The sequence below is a fragment of the Myxine glutinosa genome, chromosome 1, assembly GCF_964187855.1.
Source record: "Myxine glutinosa chromosome 1, kmMyxGlut1.1, whole genome shotgun sequence".
Classification (NCBI taxonomy): domain Eukaryota; kingdom Metazoa; phylum Chordata; class Myxini; order Myxiniformes; family Myxinidae; genus Myxine; species Myxine glutinosa.
In genome coordinates this window covers 155272611-155283017 of record NC_136261.1, presented here as the reverse complement: position 1 = coordinate 155283017, position 10407 = coordinate 155272611, and positions in this window count along the sequence as shown.

Below are 10407 nucleotides of genomic sequence, written 5' to 3'. Positions count from 1 at the left end.
AGAATCATTTGAATCTCCCGCGATGACGCTAACTCCGAGGGCCTTTCACTCACTCACCGCAGGCAGGTTGGTGGTCTTTCTGTCTTCTACCGACTCCTCTCCGGCCTTGCTCCCCTAGCTCTCTCTGGGCTCTGTCCCCCAAATATTCCAACAAGTCGCACAAGATCTGCCTACAACCCTCTTATGGTTAAACTGCCAAAATCAAGACTTTCTGCTCACCTTCACTCTTTTATTCCTCTTTACTCCCGCCTCTGGAACAAACTCCCTCACTCTCTTCAATCCCACTCCTCCCTCCAGGTCTTTAAAACAGCTGTTCACCGCCATCTCTTATCTTCCCCATTCCAAAACTGTGATCTCTTCTACCCCCATTAATTCACCCCAGATCCACTTTTTTTGAAATTCCAACTTCTTTCCTGGAAGTTCTCGCAGTGTCCATTCGTTTTATACCTCTCCCAGCCCCCCCGCCTTCCCATGCCTCCTCCCCCTCCCCCCCCCCCTGCCAGCCCTCTCCCTCCCACAGATCTCCCGATGTCCCTGTTCTCTGCTGTTGTACTTGTGTGCTTCCTTCTCTCTCCCCATCTTGTCTCCCGCTCTCTTTATTGTACGTTTAGTGTCCTTTTTTTTGTGATTGATGTTAGCTCTTACACGAGCCTCGATCTAGTATACAAAAAAAAAAGTTCCATTACCTGTAAAAGTTAGAGTTTATAAAGCCTCCAGCAAACCGGTATGGATGGATGGAAGCAACGTGTGCACAGCGGATCGAAGATGTCAATACAATGGAAAAAACAGAGAAGATAATGGTTTGATGGATGAATGGATTGTCTCGAAGAAAAGAAATTTGAAGCTCAGAAATCAGGAAAGATTAAAAATCAAAACGAGTGAAGAAGAACTGAGGAAGAGAAGACGTGGTTTGTATGGTCATGTGTAACGGAGGTCAGAAGATGAAGCTGTAAAGATCGTGGTGGAAGGAAGAAAGCGGGGAGGGTGTCCTTAAAATACATATTATTGCGGTTTTGCCATAAAGGCAAACCCCCTATAGTTAATTGCACGACAACATGTAGCCTGCAGTAGTTAGTTATTTCTTATTGAATGTAAAGATTAGCCCTTTCCCATTGTGTAGTAATAAGGACCAAATATGCGTTGAGTAGGCAGGATGTCAAGCCTTCGTGTGGCTGGGGGAAGCCATTACTAATGTGCAGAAAGGCATGGCCAGAAGCACAGGCCCACGTGACCAGTGAGGAGGCGGGAACATGTCGCCGGGATGCGGCAAACCTCAGCCAATGGGAGGCTGTGGAACATTCGGGGAGTTCTTGGGGTCAGGTAAATACCCCCGCCCATCGACCACGAGGGCCTCTTGGATTTCGCAGTGCCGTGGACACACCTGAGCTCTTGCCTTTTCGCCACGCCCACGACAAGACCTCGCTTGCTTTTTCGTTTCTCCCACAACACGTGTTTAGCCTTTGTGTTTTCGTTGACACCAATCACTTCTTCGCCAATCTCTTGCGCCATCCGGCTGACCTGCAAGCGTTGGATTTCTACACGACACCTGAGCTGAAGTTTGTCTGCCTGCGTGGCAGCTTGTCCCACCTGTGCTAAGTTTGTCCATGCTGACTTCAAGGCGGCGGTTCGTCCTTAGGACATCATCACATCGAACTGCCCGTCCGGATCGAGGATCGGACTGCGGACACCACGTGGCCATTGAGGCAATCCCAGCAAGCACGTACATCAGTATGCCCTTAACCAGCGTGTCTTCCCCTGTGTGAGAGTGAGTGTGAAGGCGCCAAGTCGGGTTTATAGTCGGTAAGACTTGATAAGCTCTATCTTTTGTCTATTCTCTGTGCCTTCAAAATAAAAGGCTGTACATTTGGTTACTTTCCAACCTGTTGGATACGTCTTTTCTCCATTGGCCTAGCATCATCCGAGACTGAATTTGGCTTCATTCAGGTCCATAAATCACGTAAGGTAAAGCCGCTTTCCACACCGTGCAAATCCGCTCAGCACGCAATTGAATAAGGTGTGTGAAAGCGAGGGTTTGATCCCCGGTTTCTCCGGTCACGTGTCTTGAAGGTCTTTGGGAATATTTGACCAGTAAACTGGTGAATGGCTGGGAGATTGGCGATCGGAATTGCTCAGCAATCCGCCAACCACGAACTTAGTCGTGGACGGCGGCCTCAGTGGAACTGTAGTTCATGGGGGAACGGGGTAATAAACCCCCCTTTGTCCGTCGACGAACCCGGCATCTGCAACAATATATTGAAAATATCAAGAAATATATGGAATGTTAGTTTGCAAGAAAATGACATGATTGATAGATCCGTACGGAATAATGCTATCACTCAACCAACCTCCAGAATAAAGGAAGAAATGGTCATAAAACGGTTGTCATTATTGTCATCGTCGTCTTCAGCATGCTAACAAAAAACATGAAGAAGGCTGATTGGGGGGGGGGGGGGGGGGGGAGAGAGGGATGCACACAAGTACAACACTTGAGAGCAGGGACATCGGGAGATCTGTGGAAGGGAGAGGGCTTGGGGAAGGAGGCATGGGAAGGGAGGGGTGGGGGGAGTGGGAGAGGTATAAAACACATGGACACTGCTAGGACATCCAGGAAAGAAGTCGGTATTTCAAAAAAGTGGATCTGAGGTGAATTAACGGGGTTAGAAAAGATCAAGGTTTTGGATGTGGGAAGACAAGAGATGGTGGTGAACAGCTGTTTTAAAGACATGGAGGGAGGAGTGGGATTGAAGGGAGTGAGGGAGTTTGTTCCAGAGGTGGGAGAAAAGAGGAATGAAAGAGTGAAGGTGAATAGAGAAACCTGTGGTTTTCTGACTTTTTTTCCATACCCGTTAACATATTGAAATGAAACTTGGCGCATGACTTTACCATGATAAGTTACAGAACAAGATCGAGTTTCGGGGAATTTCATCAATTTTTCACAGTTATGCCCTTTTGGGCTTTGGAAATATCACATCGACAGGGGACACGTATTGCAAAGCAATAGTTCCTCTTGTTAAGAGTTGTATTCCATTGTGTGTTGCAGCAATGAGTGAGAGGTTGCTTTTTAACAGTCTTTCTGTGTATTTATCTGTTTAATGGACTTGTGTGAAAGTCCACTGAAATTACTGCGAGTTGAATCAACGTAAGGTGTATTAGCTATACTAGTGAGATACCCGTGCTACGCACGGGTGGGAGGTCAGAAGCAAACAGGCAATGCAGAAACGGCGAATGCTAAAGCATGAAACCAATAAATTCCACATTCCTGTCGCACCTTCAGTCACACGTCACACATGGACAGCAATTTCGTGAATGACTTCCATGAAAAAAGTACCTGTACGCAAACAAACGGGTACGTTCACGTATAGAAACATCGTGGGACCGTGGCGAATCTGCATATGGCGATCCGCGAATTTCACGTTTAGAAAGTAGAAATCATCACGGCATGTCGTCATTTACTTGTACTCGATATCTCTTTTTTCATTCCAAACAACATAACTCCAATCACAAATTAAATAGCATTAATATAAAAAATAAACTTTTAACAACATTGTTAATGTTTCCTTCATTGTAAAAACTACCAAGTCAACAGTTAAAAGGATTTTGAGCCGATAGATGTTATGGCCTCGGCAAGATCGATGGAGGCAGCGATCTGTTGGCTTATACACCGTCCAAATAGCTATGTGGAATTCTGTCATGTAGTGATTAAACCAACGTCGTTTGAACTTTGGCCGAGGTCATTATTTACTTTTAATGATGTTTATATACGAATCAAAAAGAAGATAATTGGTTTTGGGTCGTCCTTTCCGCATATCTCGTGGGATTGTGAGTTGGAGAGACGGCCGTGATGGCGGGAGGGGGTTGGCATTCTCTCAAGCAGGGATTCAACCCACGTCCTTATAAAAGGTCTTTGTCCGAGGTCATTCTTTTTAACTGTGTGTTTTCATTCGTCAGGTTGCGATCGGTGCAGCAGTTTGTGCGGTACCTGAGAACGGACGGACAGACGGACATTTGGTGAATTATAGTAAGATTTGTCCAAAATTTAGTTGGGAAAGAGCCAAGAAAGTGCCGAGATGTTTATACAATGGGTGAGGTCAGGCGGGCAGAGGGGATGGTACAGCAGAACTAGAACGGCACTCGGTAGAGCGCATACGACCACCAAGCTGAACATTTTTACCTCCGCCACCAAAGGTGGATGGAGGTTTTGTTTTCACCCCTGTCTGTTTGCCTGTCTGTTTGTCTGTCCGCTTGTCTGTCCGTTTGTTTGTGAACAAAATATCTCAAAACATTGTGAACGGATTCTGACGAAATTTGACAGAGAGGTAGTGTATGTGACAAGGACGAATGGATTCGATTTTCGTGAAGATCCGGATCCAGCTACTAGAATTTTAAAAGTGATTCTTCACCATTGGGAGATAGGGCCAAAAACGATACAAAGCAGGATATCTCAAAAGGTAATGGATGGATTTGGACGAAACTTGGTGGATAGGTTGTGTATGTGACAAGGAAGAATCAATTCAATTTTGGTGAAGATCTGAATATGGATTCGGACATGACAATTATTTAATTTTTTTAAGTGATTCTTCACCATTGGCATATCGGGCCGAAAACGATACATATCAGGATATCTCAAAAAGTAATGGATGGATTTGGACGAAACTTGGTGGACCGGTTGGGTGTATGACAAGGAAGAATCGATTGAATATAAGTGAAGATCCGGATCGAGCTAGTATACTTTTTAAGTGATTCTTCACCATTGAGTGAAATGGCTAACCAGACGGAGATGTGCTGATCTAGTATGTTTTGTATTGAAGCATGCGGTGCTACGCGCGCGACCTGCTACCAAGGAGGAAGCGGACAACGCGGTAAGTTTAATGTTCTTTATTCAAAGAGGTCACTGTAGCACTCGCGCGCTCCGGGCTGCGCGCCCGGTGTATATATCCTGAGGCCGCGCCTACCCCTCGGGTGTGGCCGCCACCCACTTGGTGCGCGGAATGATGTCACCACGCCAGAGGGCTTTCGTGTCTGCCACACGCACCCCCCCAGAATTCCCGTGCACCTGGAGGGCCAGTTTGCGGGGCAAACGGATGACCCGGCCGAAGCGCCTTCTGGCGACCGGCGGCGTCCGGGGTGCAGGGATGCCAGGGTGCCGGGATGGGTGCCGGACCGGGGGGCGGCGTGCTGGGCGGTGCCGGGGGTCCGCCCGCAGGGGGCGGCCCCGACACGGGGGCCGAGCCACCGGTGGTGGGTGGTCCACGTCGAGGTGGGCCAGCTTGAGGCGGTCTATGGAGACCCGGTCAGGAGTGCCGCCGATGTCCAGGGTGAAATGTTTCACCCCGGTCTCCAGCACGCAGAAAGGCCCGTCGTACGGGGGCCGCAGTGGTGTCCGGTGGGCGTCGTGCCGGACGAAGACGTACTCCGCGGTGTGAAGCTCCGGGGCGACGTGTGTAGGAGGGTGCCCGTGGTGCGTCGTCGGCACCGGGGCGAACATCCGGGCGGTCTCCTGCAGCGCAGAACGCTCCTGCGCCGCGGACCAAGGTGCCGTGGGGTCGGGGAGGAACTCGCCCGGCACCCGCAGCGGTTGTCCAAAGACCAACTCCGCTGCGGATGCATGCAGGTCCTCCTTGGGCGCCGTCCGGAGGCCCAGCATAACCCAGGGGAGCCTGTTGACCCAGCCGCCATCGCGGAGGGTGGCCCGGAGCGCGGCCTTCAACGAGCGGTGGAACCGCTCGCACAGGCCTTTGGCCTGGGGGTGGTAGGCCATGGTTCGGTGCAGCTGGACCCCGAGCCCCCGCGTGACCGCGGCCCAGAGCTCCGAGGTGAACTGGGGGCCGCGGTCGGACGAGATGTCCGAGGGGGCGCTGAACGGGGCGACCCAGGTGGTGATGAATGCCTGCGCGACGTCTGCCGCCGTCGTCGCCGCCAAAGGCACGGCCTCCGGCCACCGGGTGGTGTGGTCCACCATGGTAAGGACATGGGTGAAACCCCGCGAGGGGGCAGAGGTCCCACTAGGTCCACGTGCACGTGGTCGAACCTACGTGCCGGCACCGTAAACGGGGCCAACGGGGCCAACGGGGCCTGGGTATGCCGGTGCACCTTCGCGCGCTGGCACGCGAGGCACGTCCTGGTCCAGGCAAGGACGGCCTTCCGGAGGCCATGCCAGACAAACTTGTCGGCGACCAACCTCTGGGAGGCCTTCGTGCCCGGGTGGGACAGGCCGTGGATGGCGTCAAAAACCTGGCGCTGCCAGCCTGTGGGCACGATGGGGCGAGGCCGCCCGAGGGAGACGTCGCAAACGAGGACCGTGCCCGCGCCGTCGAAGGCCACCTCGGTGACGCGGAGGCCCATGACGGCGGTCCGCAAGGCCTGGACCCCGGGGTCGGCGGCCTGGTCCGCCGCCATCCGGGCATAGTCGCTGCCAATGTGGACTGCTTGGGCGACGGCCCGGGAAAGGCAGTCGGCCACCGGGTTGTCCTTTCCCGCGACGTGTCGGATGTCCGTCGTGTACTCGGACACGGCCGCGAGCTGACGCTGTTGCCAGGCCGACCACGGCTCGGCAACCTTGCCCATCGCGAAAACCAGCGGCTTGTGGTCGACGAAGGCCGTGAACGCACGGCCCTCGAGCAGATGGCGGAAGCGCCTGATCGCCAGGTGAAGCCCAAGCAACTCGCGGTCGAAGGTACTGTAACGGCGTTCGGGCGGGCGAAGCTGACGGCAGAAGAACGCCAGCGGTTGCCAAGCACCACGCACCCATTGCTCGTGCACCGCGCCCACCGCGTAGTCCGAGGCGTCGGTGGTGAGGGCGATCGGTGCATCGGGCGCCGGGTGCGCGAGCATGGTGGCGTTGGCCAAGGCGAGCTTCGCGCCCGAGAATGCCGCGTCCATCTGCTCGGTCCAGGTAACGTCACCTTTGCCCGGCTTCCCTCGAAGGGCCTCGTGTAAGGGGCGCAGGAGCTGGGCGATGCGGGGTAGGAACCGATGGTAAAAGTTTACCATGCCCAGGAACTCCTGGGGCCCCTTGATCGTGCGGGGGTGCGGAAACCCCTTCACCGCCTCCACCTTGGCCGGTAGGGGGACGGCCCCGTGCCTGGTGACGCGGTGCCCCAAAAAGTCGATTTCAGCGACACCGAACCGGCACTTGGCGGGGTTCACGATCAGGCCGTGCTGCCCCAGACGTTCGAAGAGCGTGCGGAGGTGACGAAGGTGCTCTTCGCGGGACGAGCTGGCGACGAGGATGTCGTCCAGGTAGACGTACAAAAAATCCAAGCCGCGCAAGACGCTGTCCATGAGGTGCTGGAACGCGTGAGCCGCATTTTTCAAACCGAAGGGCATCCGAAGAAATTCGAAAAGCCCGAATGGCGTGATGACAGCCGTCTTCGGGATGTCCTCCGGCCTGACAGGAACCTGATCGTAGCCGCGCACGAGGTCCACCTTTGAAAATAAGGACATCCCCGCCAACCGGGCGGAGAAGTCCTGGATGTGGGGGACGGGGTAGCGGTCGGGGGTGGTGGCGTTGTTGAGGCGCCGGTAGTCCCCGCACGGTCGCCATCCCCCGCCGGGCTTGGGCACGATGTGGAGCGGGGACGCCCACGCGCTCTCGGAGTGCCGCACGATGCCGAGCCGCTCCAGCGTAGCGAACTCCACTTTAGCTATGGCGAGCTTCGTCGGCTCGAGGCGGCATGCCCGGGCGTAGACCGGTGGCCCGGCGGTGGGGATGTGATGTTCCACCCCGTGCTTGACGGTCCCCGCCGAGAAGGTGGGCCGTGTGAGGGCCTGGAAACCCGCGAGGAGGCGGGCGAATTCGTCCGCTGCCAGAAGCGTACAGAAGAACCTGGCCGGAACGGAACCACTCAGCAAGCCGCTCGGCGAGCCGCTCGGTGAGCCGCTCTGTGAGCTGCTCAACGAGGCGGGCAGCGCGCACGCGAGCGAGCTGAACGTCTCAGCCTGGACAAGCCTTCTGCACTTTACATCAACCAGTAATCCATTAGCGCATAAGAAGTCTGCGCCGAGCAGTGCCATGGGCACGTCGGCCGTAACGAACGACCAACGGAAAACCTGCCCTCCGAACCGCAGAGAGAGACAGCGTTTTCCGTACGTGCGTATAGACGTACCATTGGCCGCAAGCAGCGCGGGACCTCGGCCCGCGGTGTGCTTGTCGGACGTACCGGCAGGAATGACACTCACCTGTGCCCCCGTGTCACACAGGTAACGGCGCCCGGACAAGGTGTCCGTTATGTACAGAAGGCTGTTTGAATTGCCGACGCTCACCGTTGCCACCGAGCGCCGGCTCGCCCGTTTCCCGACCTGCTGAATGAGCACGGCGGGCGACACTGCCGAGCTTCGTGGCCGAACTTGGCGTCGAAGAAACCTGTGGTGAGTGTTACGGAGGGTGTAACGGGAAAGAGTGCGCAAGAGTATGGGCGAGAAAGGTGTGTAACGGACGGGTGCATGAGGAAAGAGTGCGCTGTCTAGAGTTAGGGTGAATGCGCGACCGAGAGTGGGGGTAAGAGTAGTAAGAGTGACACGGAGCGTGAGTTGGTTGTGGCAGGTGAGAGAGGATGTACACCTGGAATGGAAGGATGCACACCTGGAATGGTAGAGCGTGTTTGGGAATGCACACTGGAATTGGTAGTGAGGCACGTGGTTGGGTGTGCAAGTGAGAGCACACCTGTGGTTGTCACAGAGGAGGTGACCGAGGAGGGGGCGCGAAGAGGTGTGAAGGAGGAGGTGTGCGAGAATGTCCGACTCTGGGGTGTGTGAGGAAAAAGTGCGCGCCGAGGAGTGAGTGTGCTGTCGAGAGTGAGTTGGTCGTAGTGCGTGTGCGAGGGGGCACATGGAAGCGCGGAGTGGGGAGTGTTACAGAGGATGTAACGAGAGAGTGTACACCTGTGGTGAGTGTTACGGAGGGAGTAACGAAAGAGGATGCGCGAGAAAGGTGTGTAACAGACGGGTGCATGAGGAAAGAGTGCGCTGTCAAGAGTAAGGGAGAATGCACACCTGTGGTGAGTGTTACGGAGGGAGTAACGAGAGGAGGTGCGACGACGAGGTACCAAGGTGAGTGGCGATATACATGGAAATGTATATGATGTGAGGGGAGCTTCAGTCGGTTTGGGGGTTGATTTGGATCCGGGTGTTCATGAGAGGCCGTTGGTGAAGTGTGCGACAGGTACGGAGTGCGAAGGAGGAAGTAATGGAATATGTGCAAGGTCGGTGCTCAAATCGTGATGGTGTGCTCGCTAACCAAATAAAGAGTTTGCAGGTGGCGAAATTGGTGTCGGGAGCGAGATTCGAGGCCCGAACCAAATTTTTTAAACGTCTAAAAGAAAAAAAATTGGTCAAAATTTGGAGCGGCCGAAATTTGTTTTTTGAAATCCCAAATTGAGTCGTGCCATGAACAATCAAGGCGATCGGATGCCGGTGGGAGAGATAGACGGGGTAGAATCGACCCAGGACCTCGGGGAAATGTATGTGGAGGAAAGGGAGGAGGAGAACAATGGCAATGTGGTTGAGGAGATGTCAGGCGCGCAAAATGGCGTCCTCGCGCACGTGGGTGTAGCGGCACCAAATTTAGCGGCGCCCGTGACCGTAGCAGCACCAAATTGCGCTGCGCACGTAACCGCGGCGGCCGAGCCCACGGCGCCGATAGACATGAACCTCTTTCTGATTCAACTCGCGGCAAGCATGGAGAAGCTAAATGATAAGATGGATGCTCAGGGTCAGCAATTGAGGGGCCAAATGAGGGACTAAGCAAGGGGTACTTGTGAGCAATTAAGAGACGGGTTAAACAATAAGGGGAAATAAATTTGAAGGGTTAGACAACGGGATAAAAGAGGTGAAGAATGGGTTAACGGGGGTGGAAAATAGAATGGCTGCCCAGGAGAAACAGATGAGGGCGGCATCCACAAAAGAGATGGAGGAGATGAAGGAGGAGATACGACGAGGTGTAAGCGAGGAGGTCTCGGGGGTACGCGAGGAGGTAAAGCGAGGTGAGAAGCGTATGGAGAAAGAGGTGAGGAATAATACGGCTAGGTTACAGGGGGGCATAGAGGACCTGATGCAGGAAATAGAGCAGCTGACGGTGGGACAAAAAGAACTGGTGGATCAAGTAGAAAAGAACACTGCGGTACTAGGAGGGTTAAAAGCGACACAAAGAGACATCAAGGACGACTTGATAGCGACGAAGAGGCAATGCCAGATGGTACGTGAGGGATTGACAACGAGGTTGGACGAGGTGACAGAAGTAATGGAGACGAAGGACCGAGAGGTGAGGACGCACATAGAAACGGTTAAAGTGGCGTTAGAGGACGAAATTGAGGAGACGCACCGGGAAATAAAGAAGGTAAATTGGATGCTCAGAGGGATGAATTGGGACAGATGAGGGTGGCATCTACAAAAGAGTCGAGGAGGGAGGAG